The 15,535-nt window shown below is 46.4% G+C and overlaps 1 long non-coding RNA gene across 1 annotated transcript; it reads left to right on the top strand.

Moving 5' to 3' along the window:
• Window positions 1-2,153: 2,153 nt before the first annotated feature.
• LOC128898307 (uncharacterized) lies at window positions 2,154-11,705 on the top strand. The gene is made up of 3 exons (XR_008462801.1): window positions 2,154-2,225; window positions 3,767-3,831; window positions 11,591-11,705. It is a non-coding gene; the product is annotated as an uncharacterized LOC128898307 (long non-coding RNA).
• The last annotated feature ends 3,830 nt before the right edge of the window (window positions 11,706-15,535 follow it).

The raw sequence follows: 15,535 nt of genomic DNA, 5'->3' as shown, positions 1-15,535 counted from the left end.
TGTGTCTATAGGCGTGCCATGCCAGTTTATTGGCAGCCCTCCCCAGCCCCTCTCCGAGGTGTGAATTCCACCTCAGGTGAATTACTTCTCCCTGGATTACATAACAAAGCGATTGTGAAAATACCATCGTCTGTGTTATAGAAACTTAACAGAGCCCCTGGAGTCTCTAAATTAAAACATTGCACTCCAGCGCCTTTGCCATGTATCTCCTCCTACACACAGCTCATTCGAGTCGGGAAAAGAAAGAGCCAGGACAGCTTCCTACAGGCTTTCAAAGAGAAGATCCTCCCCTAATTAACTATAATCTTGTTCAGACGGCATTTTCCTTCAAGATTCAAAGACTAGCAGGGGGCTGGGGCTAGGCAGAAAAGGAGATTATTAAAACTTTAATAACACGAGCCTTTGAACCTTCCCAAATTCTTTACAATTTTCTCACATCTCAGACCCAGATGTCTGCATTTACAAACTGTGCCAGCAAACACGAACTTTTTGTTTACACTTTTGTATCTTTCGGTGAGCACTCCCTTTGGAAAGCATAGGAAACACCACGCTTGCAGCTCACGTAGCAGAATGACAAGGCTAAAGAATAAAAAAAAAAAACTAAAGGGCAAAAAAAAAAAAACCAAACACCAAAACAAAGAAACAAAAAGAAAAAAAGCAAACAAAAAATAAGCCAAAGAGGGTTTTGCAGGCGCTGTTTCCAGAAGGTGAAGCCGTTCTGGGAGGCACCAGAAATGCCTCCACAGAGCTGCAGGCAGAGTTGGAACTGGGTAAGGAATTGTTTTCCTGTTCAGTAAACAATTTTAAGAGTTCAGAAATGTTCTCATGCAGCATCAGAGCGTAGCTGAGACCTTGGGAAATTATTATGGGTTTTTTTTTAAGGGAAAAAAAAAACCCAACAACCCACCAGCAACAGAAGCCTCGACTGTAAAAAAGTGCTCGTAGGAGTTAGCTCAGCACAATGAAGGCTCCTGTGACTGAGATGCTTCAGCACTTGTGGTAAGCCCTGAGACACGATGCGGGTAACTCTTCTTCTCTGTGAGACTTTGTTGCTTCTCAAAGAAGTAGCAGCTTCAATAGCAGAGTCAGAGAGAGGCACCTCCAGCAGCCTCAACATGAAGGACCAGGCCTGCAGCCCCATGCCACCAGAGTGCAATCAGACCCACCCCATCAGCGTTAGTTCTGCAGAATTACTTTAGTCCAGGCTGGATCTGACATATTTCCCCGAACAGAATTCAGTCAATACAGGCATGCTGCCATCAAAAAGCTTCTGACAGTAGCAATAAAAAAGCCCTTCTGTCCAAACACTCCCCACCAGCTCTGATTGCAGCTCAAGAGGAGGACCAGGCTCTCACTTCAGCCATAAGCTCCCAAGACTGACCTAATGCTGCAAGATCTCACCAAATCTTATAGCAGAAGAATAAAACCAGCAGCTATCCTGGCACTGCAGTCCCAGCTTTTCCAGAAGCCTAAGATGGAAAAACCCCTTCGCTTTTTTATGAGGATTGTCCTGGAATCCACTAGCCAAGAAGTTCAAGTCATCAAAATTGCTCCAGCTTTCAAAAATGAGTGGTTGCTCTAACACAAGTATTTGCTATGACTTGCTTCCCAATCCCACAGTAAGAGCAAGGAATGAGCTACTCAGTAGCCAAAAATTCAAGGAAGCCTTTTACCACTATTAGAGCCCTGCTGGCTGTTGCTAACTGCTGGTACCAGTGGCTGCTGAGGTTGGTGGCAGAGACAGCATGAAGATGACCAGAATGGTGCTGGAGCTGGAGCTGGAGCCAGCCTGTGAACTAGAGTAGCCCCTGAGCACAGCAGGGACATCAGTGTTCGCTCCTGCCATAGCTTCTCTATTTTCACACCTTGCAGATCTTCTGGATCAAAAGGAGGGAGAACATGTCTCTGTGCCCATGACAGAGATGCCAGACACTGCTGTCAGTGAGGGAGGTGAAGACCTGGAAGGCTCACAGCAGGAGGATTGAACTGGTAACACTAGCAGAGCGTTGCAGCAGCCCCTTGTGAAGACACTGTGGATGTGGTCACCCAGCAGCCCAGGCGCTTGAGAGCCCAGTCAGACTTCCTCTCCACAGGCCATGAAGAATGGACCTGGGCAAAACCCTGCAGAGGAGTGCAAGCTGAAGCATCTTTCCATGCATTCACCCAGACAACAGGAACACTGACAGGCCTTACAGCATGTGGATTTCAGTTTGGATTTACTGAAGGTAAGCAACTGCCCAAGAATCACAGAATTGTTTTAATTGGAAAAGACCTCTATGATCATTGAGTCCAACACTGACCTAACACCACCATGGCCATTAAACCATGTCCTGAAGTGCCATGTCTACACATAGGAAGTTTTGCTAGAAAGGTGTCACTTGGCTCCTGTGGCTCTGGCATCCCTGTATCTGCTTAAACAAATTCATGGCTGTCAGAAAGGTTTTCCTTTTTTTTCTTATTTCTTTCTTTTTTGTATGTTGCTACTGGATATTACACAACTTGGTGCTGAATTCCTTGCCTCTGGCTTTACCTTTAAGTGACTCTTCCAGACAACCTCCCAGAGAAAGGAAAGCTCATTTCCCAGATAAAATGCATGACCAGCCTACCCCATTCCATACCATATCCCCCCTAGTATGAGACTTGAAGGCAGGGACAGCAACCCAATCCAAGATTTATTCTGCTCTAATCAGCCCAGGCTTTGAGAATCTCCATGTGGATTTGAGCCTGTGTTCAGTAGCTCACTGACTGCTGTTTCAATACTGAAGCCTTTCCAGCCCAGCTGCAGTAATTGCCCCCATGGAGCACGAGGAATCTCAGTTATAAACTAGCTGGCAATCTTGCAAGAATATGTCTCCTAGAGGACTTCAGGATATTTCTTTCTGAAGTTAACCCTGTTAAATCATTCTTAAGCTGTCTTAAAATAAAGAACAAACCTTCAGAGCAACCCTTACTTTGGTTTTAAATGCTCTTCTTGTTTTTTCTTTTTTTTTCCTGGAAAAGTCAGCTGATCTTTGGAGCTTTCAAATCTCTGAAAGCTATTTCAATTAAATAATCTCTAATGTTCTCCTGAAATGATGCAAACATTCAACAGGGAAACTTAGGAGAGGAATTAAGGGCTGTTAGACTCTAAATCAAAGCTGAACACAGCTTGTGCAGAGAACATCCTGTTACAACCAGCTAGGCTGGGTAATTTCTCTTGGTTTGCATCAGAGAGGCTTTATTGCATGCTAAATGTTACATCAAAGTCTTGACCAGAAGATCCAGGTTCACCTCTGGGCATTCATGTTAGGCCAAAGTTGCTGCAGATCAGCCCCTGTGTAGAAATGGGACTGAGCTCTGGAGCCTGTCTGCGTTAGCAGTGTGAGTCCATTCTGGCTCAGGACTGACTGTGACCCATTTGATGATGAGCTAGAAGTAGCTGTAGAAAGATGTGATGCCTGAGGGCATGAAGCCAAGTGACAAAAGACATGATACAGCTGATTCCTTTGTTGTCACTCAAAAGGGAGAAGGGATGGGTGGGGGACACAAACCTGGAGGTGGACACATCCCTGGAGGTGTTCAAGCGGGATGTAGATGTAGTGATTCGAGATGTAGTTTAATGGCCATGGTGGCTGGGTTAGGGTTGGACTTGATCTTAAAGGTCTTTTCCAACAAACGATTACCTGAGTCTTGCAATCATGGAGGCAACTCCTTCCAGGTAAGCACTGAAACCCTACTGGCAAGCAAGAGCTAATGCCACCATATCTGTGTTGTTCTTTCTTTACAGAAACAGAGCTCTTGGAGAAATGTGCACCAAAGGCCATCAGGCTGGGGACAAGCAGGTAGTAAAAGGTAGCTAGCCCGGAACTTCCTTCAACAGTAATTCATACAAATAAGGACTTTTTTTTAAGCCCTTTGAACAAGTAACTAGAAGTTAAACAAAGTGTCACCCAATCCCATTGCTGAGCCTGGTCCCTGCATGTATAAACCTGATTAGACTGGGAAAGACCTGTAAGCAATCTGTGCTGCCCTTGAGCATCCGGCAGGAGGTAGCGGGGGCTGCAGAGATGCCCATGGTGGGAGAAGCTGCACAGCAGAGGGTTTCACTCACACAGACACTCCTCAGAATGAGATGGAGGTAGAATACTTCCTTCCTAGCCATGGTGAATTTGTTCATTTGTGTTTTCAGACTGTCATACAAAGTAATGGAAGAAATTTTAAATGCCTCTTTTGATATTAGAAGAGGCTGAGGGAGCTGGGATTGTTTAGCCTGGAGAAGAGGAGGCTCAGGGGAGACCTTATTGCTGTCTACAACTACCTGAAGGGAGGTTGTAGCCAGGAGGGAGTTGGTCTCTTCTCCCAGGCAACCAGCACCAGAATGAAAGAACACAGTCTCAAATTGCGCCAGGGGAAGTTTAGGCTCGAGGTGAGGAGAAAGTTCTTCACAGAGAGGGTTGTTAGCCATTGGAATGTGCTGCCCAGGGAGGTGGTGGAGTCACCATCCCTGGAGGTGTTCAAGAGGGACTTGGACATGGCACTTGGTGCCATGGTTTAGTCATGAGGTCTGTGGTGGCAGGTTGGACTTGATGATCTTTGAGGTCTTTTCCAACCTTGGTGATTCTGTGATTCTGTGATATTTGACCAAGTGAAAAAAATTCCTGTGTTTTTCAAAACATTCCAGTTAGTTGCCATTGTAGCAAATTCACTAATATCAAGGTCAGGTAACATTAGTTTCTAATGGAAAACTAATCATCTCTCTAAACACACTCTCTTCAGCTCAGCGCCACAGCAACCTCCCCGAGCACACAGACAGATTCTAAGTTTGGGCAGATTCCATACAGACCTGTGCATTTTCCTTATCAGTGAGCTCTAATGAAAGATGAAGGTGGGATGGGATGGGATGGGATGAGAGAGCATCAGGAGTGCTGGCATTATGTATGGATCAGCCAAGGGCTGAGGAGCCTCAGGGCTACCTGTGCTTCTCACAGACCAAATTCAGACCTGCCAGGAAGTCTGCAGATTTTTCCAAAGCAACAGGATCTATCAAACTGCAGATAAAAGGCTGATAGAAAACCATCCTGAAAGGTGCCCAGCAGCAGTTATCAGAGATCTGCAGCAGTCAGTGCTGCTGAGGCTGAACTAGGGAGGAAAGTCACCAAATCAGCCCGGTTAATCATCTCGGCCCTGTGGTTGCTTTTCATCAGAGGCAGGAAGGTTTAATTCAACTTGTCAAAACCCCCTTTTTATGTTAAAGAACATCTACCCAGACTGGAGGGATGGTAGGAAGGGGAAAGATATTTTTCAATTAAAAACAAACAAAAAAGCATGCAAACAAACAACCCCACCCCTAAATGTGTACATATATACACATACACAAAACAAAATACCTTCTCTGTGAATGGATCAGCTCCTGAGAGACATCTTAGAGCAGCAAGGGAGCTGAGTAATCTTTAATAAGGGAATTCTTCATAGACTGGAGTTTGCTTTGGTTGCTGGCTGCCTCCTGGGGAGAGAAAACACTACGGAAATGAAATATGACCTTGCACCATGTAGCAGAGTCTTTCCAGTTCTTTCCCTTGGCTGTGTGAGTAATGTTTCCTCGAATAAGGAGCTCCATTTAATGGTTGCCTGCATGGCAGTGCTTCATCACAGGTGACATTGCTGCAATCTTCTACCTAAACAGGCACAGAACTGGAAGTTCTAACAAAATCACTTTTTCCCCAAGATTTGAAGGATGTAACCAACCTACAGCATTTGCTCAGAGCATCAGAAATTCTTGCAAGTCTGACTTTTGAGGTGATGTTTTGCTGCCTCTCCCTGCTCACCCATGTCCTTTGCAGTTCCCCCTGCATGGCATGTCCTCCTAGAGCAAGTGTGTTCAGGAAGAAGGGTGCATGAGGAGCAGGGTGTCATTCTGACCAGCCTGTGCTGCAGAGCTAATGCCTGTGCTGCAGTGTGCCTCTGACCATCTTCTGCCAGGACAGTACAGGAACCACAGTGCCCAGCCCCAGGAAGCAGCTCCATGTGGACAGAAATCACCCACAACACACCTCCTCTTCCTGCATCCAGCTCTGGAGCCCTCAACAAAGGAAGGACATGAAACTGATGGAGTGGGTGCAGAGGAGGGCCAGGAAAATGATTAGGAAGCTGCAACAACTCTCCTACAAGGACAGGCTGAGGGAGCTGGGGTCATTCAGCCTAGAGAAGAGAAGGATCCAGGGAGACCTAATAGCGGCCTTCAGTACCTCAGTACCCAAAGGGGGCTACAAGAAGGCTGCAGAGGGACTGTTTGCAAAGGCCTGCAGTGATAGCACGAGGGGCAGGGGTTTGAAATTAGAGAAGAGGAGATTTAGATTGGATGTTAGGAACAAGTTCTTTACCATGAAGGTGGTGGAACAATGCAAGAGCTAAGGCCCCATCCCTGGAGATATTCAAGGTCAGGCTCAAGAAGGCTCTGAGAACCTGATCTGGTGCTCACTGTAGTGTGTTGGACTAGACAACCTTTGGAGGTCCCTTCCAACCCAAACCATCCTGTGATTCTATTCTATGATTCCCCTCAGTGTGGTCATTTCCAGCCATTTAATTGGAGGTTGGGGGGGTTTGTTTGGTTGTTTGGGGTATTTTGTTGTGCTTTTTTGCCATGAGTCATCTTGTCTAAAATAACTTACATGGTGAAACTTTGCCCAAATAAAAATATCAACAACATCTGAGCTTCTCCACTTCAATCTGCACCCCTCTGCCAGCCAAGACCCTCCTACAATGACTGTGCCGGTGTGTGATTTAGTGAAATGAATAGCTCATTGTAGAGTAATTGCAACCTTCCCCGGGCTGTTGCTGTCTTTTTTTTCCCCTTTCCTTTCTGTTTGCTTTAATTTCAGTTTCCACAAATGGTAGGAAGCCCCTTTTTTGTTCCTGCCTTGCTCTGCCATGCTCTGCTCGTTCCCAACCACAGACTTTTTTCCCCCTGGTGAAGGAAAGAATGGATAACACTTGGATGTTATTCCTGCCCCAGCCACATGGGATTTGGTGCAGGATGAGTAGACGTGCCTGTAATTTTGCCTCTGTTGCCATGCAGCTGTCTAGTGTCTGTGTGGCAGCACCATGATACCTTTACCTGTTTCCCTCCTGGAGGCAGAAGCAGTGCTGGCAAGCCCCTACCCATGGTGTCTGTATGCAAGGAGTTAACATCCCAGCAGTGCAGTGCCCCTTGGTGAAACTATAACTAGGCAACAGTTTTATTTTACTGCTCATGAGCACTCCCTGACAGCACAGCCACTGGGTGCTTTCCAAACTGCCACAATTTCAGACCCCAACCTGAAATTCTCATTTAGAGGAGGACTTTTACTGCTGCTAATCCCTCAAGTACTCCTCTGAGGCCCTGGCTTGCACAGAAGGTGCCAGGACGTGGGGCTGGACCGAGCAGCTTTGGCAAGTGGCAGAGCGAGCTTCTCTGCTCCATTGGTTGTGTGGTGGCAGGACAAGGCACTGGAAGTATATGGAAATGCAGGTGGGCTGAGCAGGTGGGGGTATGTGGGTGGGGGTGTGCAGGGCCCCAGCAGCAGAGGTCCAAGAAGCCTCCTGGACCTTCAATCCCTGTACAAATGCCCTGCATCTGGCACTGCCAGTGCCCATGAGTAAGGGCTGTAGGAAGGGAGTAGTGGCTGAACAGCAATGCTCTTTTTGTCAAGGGAGCTATTTTAAACCATCTTCTTTGTGGGTAGCCCTTTTGGCTCCCAAGTCTGTCTGAGGCAGAGGTGTAGGAAATGTTGGAGGGCAGAACATCAGAGCAGCACTCCAGGAGGACAAAGATAGTCTGTCTATGCAGGAGCCCAGTCTTTCACAGGACTGAGGCACATTCACACTTGCTCATCTGAGACCAAGGATACAAATATACCCGAGGCTCCTGGAGCTACCTCATAGGTCCTGTTATTTGGGCTTTTATTTGGGACTTTTCCCTCCAACACTAGACAACCCACTCCTTGCACAATCTCTATGCAAGGCATGGAAACCTGCATGGCCCTGAAGGACACCAGCTCACAAGACACTAATGAAAGAGCACTGACTGCTCCAAACCACTGCTTTTAGGGCTACTCAGATGCTAGATGGGCAGAGTATAAGCGTCTAGAGAGAAGAATTATTGGCAAGAAGAGAGTCACTAAGTCTGTTGTCTACAGTTATAGGGAAGAGGAAAGCCTTGGCAGGAGCAGACTGCATCCCCTGAGACCACAGGACTGTGGTCTCAGGGGTTGCCTAGTCCTGGTGAAGCACTTCTGCCTTTTTATTTGGGCTCATGCCACTAGTTGGACTCCTAACAGCCCCTGGCCAGGGCTGGAGATCTCTCCTGGCTGTGAAATTGTAGGGAAGTGCAGACTGGAGCCTTTCAGGAGCAGGAGGGCAGCAAACCCATAGTACTTGCCTGGGAAGCCCAGCCCCCCTCTCTCGGGATGCTCATGTCAGTGGGACATGTGCTTCCCTGTGTGCACTGATACAAGGTATGAGACCTTCACACACTGCAGTCCAGCTTCAGCCACAGCCCACCTCATGGCAAACTAACTCCCAGATTGCATTTCCCTTTGAGCATTTGCTCGTACCAGTGATTTACATTTCTGCATGTGAGCAACGTGCCTGGCTGTCCTGATAAAATGTCTGAGCCTTCCCAACTTCAGCAGAGACCCAAGGCTTTTTCAGCATAAGGCAGAGCTGAAGCAACTTCTGCCTAAACTAACATTTCATTTCCTTGCTGCAGCTCACTTCTATTGTCATCACTTTCATGCCTCTAATTAACTTGCATCTGTTTCATGTTTGAAGTTTGTAACACTTGCCCACTTTGGCTACAGCAGTTTATAACCCAACACTAAACATATGCTTATGTTTACTGCACACTAGCTCTGAGTCCTTTGACTTAGCCTTGTATCAGTTCATTATGCCATTAACGGAGAGCTGCTGAGACGGGGCTGAAGCCTTCTGTGGCAATGAATTAGGGAATAGTTTGGGGATGGTTGAAGAGGGGTGGCCAGTTGTGGACATGCTGGCCTGACATCCAGAGGTGTTGAGCACATCACAGAATCACAGAATCACCAGCGTTGGAAGAGACCTCAAAGATCATCAAGTCCAACCCACTTGCCACTCATCCTGCAACACTGAGATATTTATCATCCCCCAAACATGACAACCACAACAGCTTTCAACAAAACTGTTGTGTGGATCTCAACAAAGAGACTTAAATCCTGTGCCATCTTGGATCCAGAGGCCCTCAGCACCTCCTACTTACCTTTAAACTAAGTTCCCATTGACTGTGTATTAGTGCTTAATGAGATTTTCAGAAGGGTTACAGATGGCCAGGAGAGAGGGGAGCTGTGTAATGTACCCTATTATATATAATGTATAGCATACTGCTAAGTAATTCTTAACACCTGCCATAGTTGTAAGGTAGCAGGCTGGTGTCCTTGCAACAGCTGAGGTGAATATTAAGATACAGTTCCCTATTCAGACCAATTTTAAGTTCATTAGCATCAATGGAGCTACTTCTATTTTCCAGCAGACACGATAAATCATGCCAGTATCTGGGTGAAGTAAGCAGACCGCCTCGTTGTAGCCTGAGCCATTAAGGTGATGCCTAGATAAATGTGTTTGTTTTTCATACAGATAACAGGATGCTTCTTAGAGCTAATAAGTATTTACTTTCTCTTGCACTGCTATTATCTCCCTCATTGAGGACTGTAATTAGCATCATTGATCATTTGTGCAGTTTGCCTTCTAATTTTTGTGTGTGTGTCTGCTATGGTTGACTGAAACTGCAAAGTGCATGATATCAATATGGGAAAAGTTATGTTTGATCCATGCCTTTGCCCCATTTGGACTGATCTGTTTGGAAGCTGTGCACGAGCTGTTCCTGTAAAACATCACAATACTTTACTATACATCCAGGTTTAAAGGGGCAGCTGTACATTTTCCATCCAACAAAAATACCCTCCCTGCTAGCGTTATCACCAAACACTTGAATTAGCTGCTCTTGCTCCCCTAATGTTTTCTTGATGGGGAATAGACAGCCAGATCCTAAGGTTCTTGCTGGGGCAAGTTTCTATCAGCAAAGAGAAAGGCAGGTGGCATGCAGGATGGGTCTGGGGACAAAAGGACCTTCTTCTTTCTCTGCTTCAGTACGAGGCACTGCTCTCAAGGGGTGGTCCCACTCAGGACATTTTCTGCAAGCACAAGATCTCTTGCTGCCAATTAAAAATGTTACATAAGCTTTCCTGTCATTGAGTATGTACAGTGAGGATTAAATAAAACCACAGTCACGACACATAAGGAAATGCCCACTTGTAAAGCCTGAGATGTGGAGATCAGCTCTGTCAGGCTGAACTCAATACCACAAAGATGCAGATGCAGCAGCAGACATCTAACCAAGCATCTCCAGACTTTTCCTGTTCAGGAGAAAGCATCAGTTTACATCTATCTACAGTCTTTCTTTTTTTTTTTACACAAATAATAGATTTACAATAATAACCTATATACACCAAACTGGCCTGGAAAGTAAAATCCTTTGCACAGCTTTGATTTTTTTTTTCCCCCCCTCTGGCTTCCATATACCACACAGGCATGAGCACATACTGGAAGAGGTGCACTGTGAACACCCTCTGCTTTCCAGTCTATGAGGGAAATAGCCATCCTCAGCACCAGAGCCCTTGCAAAAACAACCTCAGCACTCTCGGAATGTGGCTGGAAGGGATATCAGCTCCTGCAGCATCCCACTGCAGAAAGGGACATCACTAACACCAGAGAAGGTCAGCCATGGCATCATCTAGCTAAGGTCAATCCCACCCAAAGTTATTAAGCTTTGCTTGCCTGTGTACCTGGCTGTGTGCTTCACACCTGGACTGATTTTCAGACAGAAGCAAGCCAGAAGAGAGTCACCCCAGTTTTTACCATGCCCACTTGCATTACTTCCTAACCTATTAGAAATCCAGAATAGGGAAAGACTCCTTATTTCTTTTCTTTCACTTTCCTCTCATCCTGTTGGATGGAAAATGCCCAGGCTCTTCCTTAATTTGGCAGAAATTCAATTCACCTAGTCTCAAACTGTCAGAGCAGAAATGAATCCATTAAGCTCATTTCCACTTGTCCAAGCAATGAATCTGTGTATGAAGACACGAAGAAAATAATTTTGAATTACTTCTTCCATTATGTAGTTCTCACTTGCTGCCATTTCCCATTTTCCTAGCCCAGCTACTTTAATTTCCTTGCTTCTAGCCCATAGCAATTATCTCAATACCTAGGAAAAAGCATTAGGGTTTAAGATCTCAGGCTCCAGTTTGACAAAGACTTTGCAATCCAGAGACACTAAGGGAAGAGGATTAAACTTCCATCTGTTTGCCTTGAGGGGCAAAGCACAGAAATCAGAGAGAGGTTTCAAGAGATGTTGGTGTGATAACATTGCACACTCACTAGCCAAGGAAGTCTGAGGTGAGACATATCTGCTTGGGAGTCATCCTGGTCACCAACTGCAACAGCTTCTTAAAAATTCACTTTACACACAGCAGGCTGGAAAGATTCCTTCATATCCCTTCCTCCAGGGTGCCTGACTGCTTCTCTCAACCTGTGCCATTTACAGAGATAATTATTGGATAGGAGCAAGGAAGTGGTCCATGCAGCTAAAGCATGAGATGAAACACCAACACAGCATCACACAGAGGGAGAAGAAAGATCCTTCAGAGGAGCAATCCCAGAGCTTCCTAATGGTGAGCATCCCAAAACACAGCTGAAGCAGGAAGGGTGGTTGAACCACCATTTGGTTCCCTGGAGTGTCCCAATCCTGGGGCTAAGTTTCTCAAGGCTAGGAGGTGCAGAGGCACCAGGCACTGGCACTGATCTTTCCTGAGACAGAGCTGAGTGTGGTTGTGACTCAGCCTCCTGTCCCCCATCAGTGGCTGGTGACTAATTGTATTTACTGCCATTCTTCGTGTTTTTGGGAGAACAAAGATAAACAGGCTTAGCAGTAATTGTTGCTATGTCTCTACTGTTTCCTCTGTTGGCCAAATAGGGGTTTCCCACACACACACAGAGTTTTAGAGCAGGGGGTTAAGTATTTTTTCCTTATTTTCAAGAAATAGTGTGAGCTTTTCTTGGCTGGTGGAGAAAGAAGGAAGTAAACTCCTAGGAATCATTTGGTGCAGACTCTAGGGAAAAGTTTCTGTAACCTGCCTGCAGAAGAGGAATGGTCCTCTTTGGGATAAGCAAGCATTGCCACAGCACAGAGCAGATGATTTCCCAGGGCCCTGGAGAAGTTCCCATTGGCTCTGGAAAGATCAGCTGTAAGGATGACATCTCTAAGTATTTTGCTGAGAGAGCAGAGACCTTTGGTCAAGCGTTCCTTTACCACACTGTTTGGTGACAGCTGTGGCGCTGGCAGTGACAGTGCCCAGGCGAGGCAACCTGACTGGGGTTGGTCGTCAGCACAGGGTGTGCAGGACATTAAGCTCTTCTGATGACTTTGCTTCTCTCCAGAAGCTGTGAGCTTCAGGGGTGATGCCTGCCTGGGATGATACCCCACTCACAGAAGTTACATATGTGTGACACAGCATCATCATTGAGTTGAACCCCCACAGGCTTCCTAATGTTGGCTGCTGCCTTCTCAGTCAACCCTTGCCCATTGCAGCCATCCACAGGCTGCAACCAAAGCCAGCCCTTCTTCCTCCATGTCAGTGCTGAAGGCTGGAAGCCAACTCATGTGACATGGGAGGGGTTTATTTGTTGCTGGAAGCCAACTCATCCGTGGTGCATTTCATGGGACATTGGAGGGGTTAATTTGTTGCTTTTTCCTGTTAATTTTGTATTGCATCCTGACAGTCATGAAGATGCAAACGCCCTCACTGCACACCACATCACAAGGGACTTGCTAATTACTTCAGCTACTGCTGTGACTATTTTCAGGGAAGAGAACAGATTTTGCATGCTCTGATCTTCCCGCTGTGCCAAATCCTTCCACTTTGGCCCAGGCAAAAACTCCCATTAGCAGGAGTCCACTGCCCTGTTATGGAACATAGTGTTTCATGGCAAATGTTCTCCAATTACTGTTCTTCAACTGCTCTGTTTTATTTAGAAAGCTGTTGGGGAAAAAAAAATGATAGAAAAACATAGAACTATTGAGATTGGAAGAGGTCTTTGACACTGTCAGACCCAACTGCTCACCGAGAGCTCACAAAACCACCACTACTACTAAACCACTACCACTAAACCATGTCCCTCAGCACCACATCCACAAGGCTTTTAAATACCTCCAGGGATTATTCCACCACCTCCCTGGGCAGGTTGTTCCAATGCCTGAGAACCCTTTCTGTGAAGAAATTTTTCCTAATATTCAACCTGAATCCCCAAAATCAAGAAAAAACAGGTTTAGTATGTGCTAGTGCAAGCAAGCAAGTCTTACACAAAGGAGAAAGATTGGTGGTTGTGAAGGAAATCAGTGGGATAAGATACTTAAGTCTGGGAACTATACCTGCATGCTGTATTTGTGACTCATATTCACTGAATCATACAGGTGGCAGATCCCTGTAATCCTGCTCTTGGGTGTTTCTGATCTGTTGGATCAGAATCTTGCTGTTGGATGTTTTTGATAGTGATGCAGGAACAAAACCCCACTGAAAGCATCCCAGCTGTGATGAAACAGACACCAGGAAGTCTGTCCCATAGCAAGTGCTTTCCCCAAGCGCAGAGAGCTCTGGAATTCCAGTGCTGGCAACTCCTTACAAATCTGGCATATGTCATGAAACACAAATGAACAGCTATTTGTGAACAAACAGTTCCAGGGGATTTCATTACCCATTACAACTCTGCAAATTCTTCACAAATGACCAAACATTAACATGGAGGTAGGGTGTAATACCAGGAGAGATCCACTGTTTGGATATGAGATGAGACACGTTTGACGGGCACCACTCGGAGCTGTGCTCAGGACTGGCGCACCAGGCTCATCAATTGCCATTTGGAAACAGGAAATGTCATTGAACTTTCTTGCCCATGTATTTAATATTACTAGGCCATTATCATCTGCTTGCCAAGATGCTGCTAGGGGAAAAGTTGAATGTCTGCCAGCTGCAAGGAGACTCTCTGCGGGTACAAAGAGCTGCTGGAGCCCTCAGGGCAGCAGGCATGCTGGCTCCAGCACCATGCAGCCCCAAGGTGGAGCAGACTCTCTTTCTGATACCATGTACATAACACTCCACCCAAAACTCCCTGTGTAAATAAAAAATAAAGTTAAATTATGCCAGTAAAGAGTGGATTACACTGGTCACTGGGAGTGCTTGTGTATGTTCAGCCATAATCTACGATAAGGTGCTTGCCATAAAATGCCTCCTGGAGGCAGCTCTCCTGGAAGCTGCAAGATGCCAGCAGAACCACCAGCTTTGTGCTTCACCCAGTGGGGACAGGAAGGGGCATGCTGAGAAATGACTCTTTGCTTCTTGGGATAGCAGAAGTCCCTAGGGCTGAGGTGGCCCCCTCCGTCTTGCAGGAGAAAAGCAGGTGTATTGATTGCCACCAGCAGATGGAAGGGAACAAAGTTCAATTCAAAGAGGTAAAGGTTGACAACCTTTCTACAGACAAAACTGTCCCACAGTCAGTAAAGCACAGCAGCAATCAGGGCACAGATAACCGAGCCTATCATGAAGGCAGAGATTACAGAACCCCACAACCAATCCATCCTGCAGCACCAACCTGCTGCACAGCAGTTCTAAAATAGACACAACTGGAAATGTAGTGCTTTGCTATAGGGTTTTCCTCGAGAACAAAAACCTATGGTAAGTTTCATTGGCAAAACAGTAAACAAATCAAAAGGGAAAGTCTGAGCAGGTCCCATATTTGGGGCATTTCTTACAAACAAAAAGAAGAAAAAAATATTTCTGTCATCTACTGGTGCAGGAAAAGAAATTCAAAGGGGGTGGGGGGGTGGGGAACAGTGTTGTCAGCTTCTGAGACAAAAGCTACACCAAAAATCACTTCTAAGAGAATTTATATGGCTTTATTTATGAATAGGAAGATCCCAGCATTTGGACCTGCCCATTGCTGGAGGCTGGCAGAGGCCAGCTGCACTCACCTACCAAGGAGCCCATTGTGGGGTGACCATGCCCTCATCCACCCTCCCACCAGCAAGCAGGCAGATGGAACTGGGCTAGAAGAAACATAGTTGTGGCTGGCCCCTATGGTCCCTCTAGGGGGAAAAAAAAAAATCAAATAAGGGAAAGGTTATTGCAGACTGATAACAGCCAGGGAGGCTGGGAACAGGACCTGTTGCCAAGGAGAGATTGCTGCAGCCAGGCAGGGCCCCCTGCACCTCCAGCCCTGCGGGGAGAGGTCGGGGAAAGGCATCCAGGGGAGGGAGGGAGCTGGAGAGGAGCAGCACTGCTAGATGAGGAGCTGAGGAGAGATTGCAGCCAGCCAAACCAGAGGCCCAGGTGGCCAGAGAGTGAGATTTGAGGAGGGGGTTTATGGGAAAGCCATTACATGCCTTCATGTAATTAAAACCTTCATCATCATGCATGTGCACAGGAGGTGAATTATG

This window comes from Dryobates pubescens, chromosome 21 (genome assembly GCF_014839835.1).
Source record: "Dryobates pubescens isolate bDryPub1 chromosome 21, bDryPub1.pri, whole genome shotgun sequence".
NCBI lineage: Eukaryota > Metazoa > Chordata > Aves > Piciformes > Picidae > Dryobates > Dryobates pubescens.
Note: the sequence above shows the minus strand (reverse complement) of the source record. Positions and strands in the feature narration are given on the sequence as shown.